Source organism: Macrotis lagotis, chromosome 6 (assembly GCF_037893015.1).
Source record: "Macrotis lagotis isolate mMagLag1 chromosome 6, bilby.v1.9.chrom.fasta, whole genome shotgun sequence".
Lineage (NCBI taxonomy): Eukaryota > Metazoa > Chordata > Mammalia > Peramelemorphia > Peramelidae > Macrotis > Macrotis lagotis.
Window position 1 is genome coordinate 98004121 of NC_133663.1, and position 8638 is coordinate 98012758.

The 8638-nt window shown below is 32.6% G+C and overlaps 1 long non-coding RNA gene across 1 annotated transcript; it reads left to right on the forward strand.

Moving 5' to 3' along the window:
• Positions 1–284: 284 nt before the first annotated feature.
• On the forward strand, positions 285–7826 carry LOC141491757 (uncharacterized). Its single transcript, XR_012469754.1, has 4 exons — positions 285–854; positions 1787–1933; positions 5030–5157; positions 7131–7826. It is a non-coding gene; the product is annotated as an uncharacterized LOC141491757 (long non-coding RNA).
• Positions 7827–8638: the final 812 nt, after the last annotated feature.

The following is an 8638-nucleotide window of genomic DNA, read 5'->3' on the forward strand; positions in this document are numbered from 1 at the left end:
AAACATGGAAGAACAAGCAGGTGGTACAAGGGTAATCAGGAAGAAGGTCAACTAAGGGAAATATTTAGAACCATATGGGATAGATGTAAAAGAAATGGATTTGAAGTTGCTTATCTGGGTATATTTTGCAGCTCTGAATTTTGTGACATATTGTGCTTATATATAAGGAATTTTTAATTATGTATCTGAGTTTAGTATTATATTCAAATGACTGCATTGAGAGAAATTAAGAGATCCCCTCCAACATTATGTGCTTTGATAAGGGACAATCTATAGAGCAAGCATGCTGCTGATTTGAATTCTCTTGGTCATTTACAAGGGTCCCATGTGAACAAAGCTAACAATACTTGAGATAATCTAAATAAGATGGGGAGTAGAGGAGAGAAGGCTACATCAAAGAAGTTTGTCACTGAATCAGGAAGGTCATACACTGTACACCTTAAAAAAGAGTTGCTTCTCTCTTTAACAATCTCTTTCTATCCTGTGTTTTTGAATATATAGGGATTCTGGAAGTCTCTCTCCTGAATTTTCCATAATGGGGTGCTTCTCTCACCCTCAACAGCTATGGTAGTTACTTGTCCATGGCAGTGAATACATATACTTAGGCATCTGGATGACTTTTTTGCATTGTATTTCTATGCACAGGTGACTGAAAAGAAGTTGTTAGATCGATTTCTAGCCTCAGCAACAACCTTATGTGTATTTATATTTGAAAGAATGGAAACTCCTAAATTCTTTTGTCAGCATGGGCTGCCATATGGAAGATGATCTCTGCAAGCATTATTACAATGTCATTTCTGAGAAGAGAACAGTCAACCAGAGGAAATCTAACCTATATCCTGGCTTTCAACCAGGTAGAGAGACCTTGAGTGAGTTGCTCAGATAGTGTAGAGACAAGGTAGAGGTGAAATGACAGTCTCATGGAATGTTTCATATATTAATATTTTAAATAGTCACTTCTTAAGAGAGTATAATATGAGTTATGCATTACAGTTTTGTGCTTCAAGTTTTTGTCAAAGCATATTTATAAGTCTGTTGTGTTTAAGAATTTCTTTCATCTAGAGAATATAACTGTCCAATTATATACATTGTACATTCAGTATCTTTTTTTTAAATGTTTCCTTTCTTTCTTTCTTTCTTTTTCCAACTACATGCAACAGTAATTTTCAACAATCATTTTTTTGCAAGGTTTTCAGTTTCACATTTTTCTCCCTCTCTCCTTCCTTCCCCCTCCCCCTGATAGAAAACAATTTAATATAGGCTATAAATATATAACAATGCTGGATATAGACCCATAATAATCAAATAAAAATCCTTATAATTACAGTACCTTTCTTGAAGAAACTCTCTTCTCCCCTCCTCTCCATTTCCCTTCCCTCACTTCCCACTTCCCCTGCCTTTTTTCCCCATCCCTCTCCTTTCCTCCTCTTCTCTTCTCTTCTTTTCTCTTCCCTTCCCTTCCCTTCCCTTCCCTTCCCTTCCCTTCCCTTCCCTTCCCTTCCCTTCTTTTTCTTTCTCTTCTTTTCTTCCCCTGGTCCCTCCTGCCTTCCTGTCTCCTCTTCCTCTTACTTCTCAATGACATGATTAATTAATTTATTATTATTATGCTTTATTTTCTATCTTCCTTCCACTGAAAGGGTATGTATGTATGTGGTGGGGCAGGGGAGTTAGGCAGTTAGTAGAGGGAGGAAAAGACCTTTTTTAATGATGATCTTGTGGCAAAGGTAAATGTGTTCATCTTGCAACATTTCTTTTATCATAGCCTTTCATTTTTTCCTTTTTTGAGCATGATCAGAGACCAGAGATCTACAAATGAATTTTACCAGCCCAAGAGAAAGCAGAACCCGAGGCAGTGATGGGACACTGATGATTCCTACAGAAGTATATTTTTGCCTTGAGGCAGAATAATAGGATTTATAGCTAAAAGGAAATTGTAAGTAATGGAGTTCAACCTCCTAATTTTATAGAGAAGGAAAAAGTCCAGAGCAATGAAAGCATTTGCCCAAGGTCAAAGAGGTTGTAATCACAGGCTAGAATTTGAACACAAGTCCTAACTTCAAATTCAGCAGTCTTTTTACTACACCATGCTCAATCAAATATATGTTTGCATATGTAACCTGAATTTAATGTGTAGAAACCTATAGAAAAATTGGAGCCCACTAGAGAGGGAAAAATAAGATGATATAATATATTTTTGATTCTCTCAATATGTTTTCTCCATTTCTCTATTAAATTTTTGCATGTACTTTACAATTTTACATTCTATGTGGCCTGAAATAATAATTATGCTTTCTCTGATAATTGCATTATAACTCTTGGTGTTTGCGTGAAAGATGGAAGCTCATTGTACCCCAATATGTAAAATCCTAGCCAAAAACTGTATCTTGGGATTTCTCAGAACAAACTCTGGAGTGGATATGTAACAAGACAATGATAGTGATCCACTTCACTATTGGACCCAGGCAGTATAAGCCCAGAATATTGAGTTCCAAGCCACTGGTAATATTTTTATATAGTGCATGTCTTACACAAAGCCATTATTATTTGATTTGAAAATCGACTCCTTCTCTGTATCACGAATGGATCATGTTCAAATACCCAAGTTAGTTAATTTCAAGAGCATTGGATTTTAAACAGTATATGGTTTATCTCAAGCATATTCACAAAGAGTCATAAATCACCATAGCGACGGACTGTATTATAGTCCTCAGGGAAAAAGAAAAACCTTTCCTAATGATTTACAAATCTCCCAAATGAATTGGCATATTGACACAACTTGGTCCACAGCAGGGAATAATTGTGGTTCAACAGTTATGAGTCCTAGAACAGAGGGAAAATCTAACACTGAAATCATGCCTGAAAGCAAAATACCATACTTACTGTATATTCTACTATTAGTTTGTTTAATAGCTCTAAAAGAGAAATATCATCAACCTCCCCAGGGATCTTGCTAAACAAGCTTTCTTTTTATAATGAGGCTATAGCAGTTAGTAACATTTAAAATAATCATGATAATTTGAACTTTCATAACATTTTTAATCTGATAATTTTCAGGCCTTTACAATCATAAAATATCACTAATAATAAAAACACAAGTCATGTCCTCTGAAATAACAGACAAAATCAATAACTCCATGTTACAGGTGGGCAACACAAGGCATAGAAAAAGTGCTACTTTCAAATGAAGAAATAAAATCCCGAAATATATAGAGAACTTTTCCCATATCAGCTATCACTTCTTTCTCTACTGACTAAAATGGAGGTATTCACTGTAATATTCATTAATTGGGATTCCAGGTACAAGCAATAGAATCAAATTACCATTTTAAAGGCAGAAGATACAACTACAATTAGAAGTCAATTTGTATGTAACAAGAGTTCCTGAAACATAGTTGAATATATCTTTTAAAGGACAAGTAGAAAAATTCCCTATTATGGAAAAGATTACAGTCAAAGAGGTTGCATTCTTTGATTATATATATATATATGTAGGCAAGCCAATGTGTGTATACACAGATATAAATGTATATATATATGTCTATAAAATATATTTCATATGTATGTATGCATTTATATCATTATGTTTATATGATCTAGATCAATAGTGTTTAATGCAAATATAATAAAGGCTAATAGAAATCTTCATAAGGATTTCTAAGGGCCCAAGGTCATACAGTTATTAAGTGCTTGAAGTCACATTTGAACTCACATCTTCCTGCATCTAGGTCCAATCTTCTGCTCCTCTAACTGCTACTTACCTATCCTTTTACGCTTATTACACATTACTCCCATTCTTGTATTCTAAACTTAACCCAACTAGCTGACTTACTGTTCCTAATATCACAATATTTTATGTTCTAACTTTGTAATATATAATGTTTATTCATACATAGATCCATTCAAATCAGGAACCAAAACTTTTTTGTTTGTTTCTTTTGGACTTCACTCAGGAGTCTTGTGGGTCAGATATTGCCAATGAACAATGACACTTCTGGTCTAGATAAAGTTTTAAAGAAGAAAGTAGAAACTGGAAGAATTAATTACTATATTACTTTCTCCAATATTGCTTTTGTAATTTATTGAGGTAGTTCACAGGTGCATGAATTTAGAATTAGAAGGTATTCTAGAGATCATTTTACAGAGGGAAAAATGGATGTGAAAAAGGTTAACTGACTGGCCCAAGTCATGGAGAGAAAGGAGCAGAGTCAATATTTGAAACCAATTCATCTAGCTCTAGGTCTAGTATTCTTTCCACAGTACTATGCATTTTATTAAATGCTCACTGTGGGCAAGCCAATGTGGTTTATGTCAACAGTTTCAATTTTAGTTGCTATTTTGGAACACTCCCTTAGACTATGTTCTTTATTTAATAATACAATATACTCCAGGGACCTGATTTCATTCTCAAATTATTCATAATCCATGCTTTATATTAAATGAACAGTGCTAATGAGAAAACCATATTTAGTTGACTGGGGAATATTGATTCAATTTACATGCTATTTTGAATGAAACAGCATTGGAATAACAAGGTTATAAGATATTGTGTTGACATTAATATCCTAACCCTAATTTTAGGAAAAAATGATTATTCAACTTACATTTTCATATGGAAGGGAAGTAATAATGGAAGGGAAGTAATAAGAAACCATGGTCATGAAATTCAATAAGGATAAGTGAAAGGTATTTCATGAGGGGGTGGAAATACAAACCAATCAAATAGAATCTAGAAAATATGCTATATGTGAGAGTAAGTCATTATGTATCAAGGCAGCTGAGAAAAATAAAAGTATCATAAAGTACCATAATCTGAATATGATGGAGTGAGTTGCTGTGGGGGACAAAAAAAATCAAATTATTCCAGGATGCATAAATAGGAGCATAAAATAATCTTCAACAAAGGACAAATAATCACCCTATTGCTTACATATCAAAAAAAAAAGCATCAGCGGCAATATAGACTAAAAAAGAACAGGGAATAGAATAGATTATGTGGTATTAAAATAACATACCTTTATATTCTATTTAGCCATCTCCTTGCAATTCACCTTGCTACTTAGAGCCTCTGGATCACCAGGCCTCAGAAAAGACATCCAAGAGGAACCCATTTCACACTGTTTTAAAACTTCCCTTCTGAGATTCAGTCTTTCCTGAATAGTAAGTATACAAATATAAAGTCAAATGGGGTATCCTAATTGTCCTACCACAGTATGTGTATTATCTGCCTGTCTCACGCTCTGAGAACCATAATTAAATCACGAATACCATTGCAATTAGAAAAAAATCTTTTCAATCATCTTCACTATGGTATAGATGAGAATAATTTTTGAGAAGAGAGAAATTGGAAACATTTGTTGCCTTATGACCTTCTCCTAATATTGCTTTTATAATTCATCAAAGTTCTTCAAAGAATAATAGTTTAGAATTGAAAGAAAACTTAGAGACTATGGAAACCAACACCCTCATTTTAGGGAAGGAAAAATTGAGACACAAAAACTAATTTTCTTGCTCAAATCAATGCCTTATCAACCATACCTGCTATTTACCATTAAAAAACATATTCTTTTCTACTCTGCAACCCTCTGTATGTTGTATCTTCAGGTTGGAACAGTGGATAGAATGCTTGGTCTCAAGTCAGGAAGACTTATCTTTCAGATTTCTAATCATATCTCAAATACTTGTTAGCTATGTCACTCTAGGAAAGTCACTTAACCCTGTTTGCCTCAGTTTCCTCATCTGTAAAATATGATGGATTATATCTTTGCCAAGACAATCCCAAATAGAGTCACAGAGTCAAGCAGATGTGTAAACAAATGAGCATTAATTTACAGAATTCTTGAGGACAGGAACTGTCTTGCTTTCATATTTGTATACCTACTGCTTTTCACAGTGTTTAAGAGCAAATTCTCAATAATTTAATTGTTCAATGCAAATGTATACATTATATTATATATATAGTATATATATATATATATATATATATATACTATATATACAATATGTAAATACATATTTCACTATACCAAAGCATTTTATAAAGCTTTCCTCCCTTAACAGAGATCTGAACTTATCTGGAAGATGTTGAATAAAACTTAAGCACTTTTCTGACTCTGAGAAGTAATTGCCCATATTTAATAGTATCAGAGAAGACATTTGAATCCAACTTTTCATGAATCCAAATCTTAGTTCCTTCAATGGTCTATACTCTCTTACTTGCTTGCCAATTGCAATGTGATATTAAGGAAGCAAAATCTTAATGCTTTAGTAAGACCCTTGGTCTTTGTTTTGTTTTTATAGTTTTCATATGAAGAAGAATTAATAAAATCACTTCTTGACCTTTAAAATGAGGTGATATTTTTGCAAATTAATAGGTGAGACTGTCAGTAAACAGGTGTTAGAAAGGTCATGGGGGAAAATGTCCTTCCAACTTTCATTTTCTTTTCAGAGCTAGAAGGAAATTAAACAAGGAAAACCATTTACTAGAATGTTTCTGACAGTAAATAGCTCAGAATTCAGCAATAGTTCTTTTGTCTGTAAAGGGTTATTGAAGATATAAATGGACACTTATGATTGATGACTATCTATATTCACAGGAAATGTAATACTCAAACATAACTTTAGAACAAAATGCACTTCCAATCACATAATTTCTTTATCTGCAATGTAGACTTAATTGAAAAAATGTGTTTCTGTGTGTGTATATATAGGTGGTGTGTGTGTGTGTGTGTTTGTGTGTGTGTGTGTGTGTGTGTGTGTGCAGAGTCATGTGAAATTAGAATACACCATATTGCTAAATTGAAACGAAAACTAATTTGTGATTTTTTGGATCTCCTGCAGACATATTTTTAATTGAGAAAAGTTTTAAAGTGCTTTTTTGGGTCTTGGAAAATAGGTAGACCTTAAGTTAGATGAACATTAGGAAAGTGAAAATGTCCGCATCTGAATTTTAAAACAATTTCTAGAGAATGTTAAAGTATTTATTTCACAAGTTACTATTTTTTAAAAGCAGAGTGACTCATAGCAGAATCAGACATGTTTTATTAATGATTTTATATTTAGTGAATTTTGAGAAATTGTGCATTGTTTTCAATTATTTCAATGATTGTTGTGTAAAAATTTATCTTTTTAAGGTCCACTTCCTCTTGGAGGCGTTCTGCTGCTTTATGAATACTGTAGCAAAATGATCTGGGGCAGAAATCAAATCATGTAATACCTGAAGGGCAATGGAAAGATGCATGTTGGTTTTTGTAATTGTAACCTATTGCCAAGTTCACTTATTTAGCTGTAGCAATGTAAAAGGCATTATGAGGGGAATTTATGACCAGGAAAGTAGAAGGCTCATTCATATAGTAAGGATGAGGGGCCAAAGATTGATAGCACAAATGGCACATTTTAAACCCTCAGATATTAAAAAAAAGGAGGCCTCCAGAACAAAGATATTCAATGGAGACTTTGTGATGAAAAATGTACAAAAATTGCATAAGATGATGATGTGATAGAATTGTAATTTGCAGTGGTTGAAAGGAGAGGAAAAAACGAATAAAATGAATAATTTCTAAATGATGCTAGAAATATTTTATTTCATAAATTATCATTTTAAAAGTAGCAGTTGATTCATAGTAAAATAAAAATCTATTTTGATAAGCATATTTCATGACATTGAAACAAGGAATATAACATCCCTAAATAAGGCCTTTAATAATTTGACCATAATCACCATATGCTCCAAATCAATTGAGATGAATGTGAGTCCTTATTTGAAGTCAAGATAATCAAGAATATTATAATAATAAAAATGTTTGGTTGTTTCTCTCATAAAAAGGCCAAATTTAACTTAGGCAGAATAATAACGAGGAAGTGTATAAATAAAAAATTCCTTAAGGCAAAGGAGAAATAAAATAAAGAAATTAAAAATGCTTTTTGTTTGTTTTCATCTCTGACATAGAATCTAGCTTTTTATTTACATATGTATGCTCAAAACTCCCTGCTTAGTCTAATCTTTTGTGTGGTGGTGGTGGTGGAATAAACACATATACATATATGAGTATGTGTTCATAGATACATATATGAAATATAATATACATTTATACACATATGTATATATACATACATGTTTATACATATATGTATGTATACCAAAACATATATCCCTTCCATATTGTAGAGATTAGAAGCCTAGCAGTCCTGTGATCTGGAAAATCTGAGTTAAAAGTTTTGGTCCAGAGAAGACTGAAATTTTTTTTTGTTTTTTGGTGTACTAATAGTACCTTCTTGTAAAATTTGTGTATTTTTCTGTGTCATCTTCTGATCTTCTGGTGTGTGTGTGTGTGTGTGTGTGTGTATGTGTGTCTATAAAGAGAGGAAAAAGAACACAGTAAATATTCAAAGTCAAGTGAAATATCAGCATACATTGAAAGGAAGCTTGCAAAAATGGAATATAAAGTTATTTATATTAAGACCAAAAAAATCCAATCATCATATTCTTTAGATGATAATTCTAATGTATTGAGGCTTCAGGAACCTTGGGTTTTATGAGTTATAAAAGCTAACAAAGAAAATAAAACTTTTCTCACTAGGTCAAGAATTCATTTAATTTAAGCATGAATTTACAACCAATAAAATTCTAATGGTTTAGAAG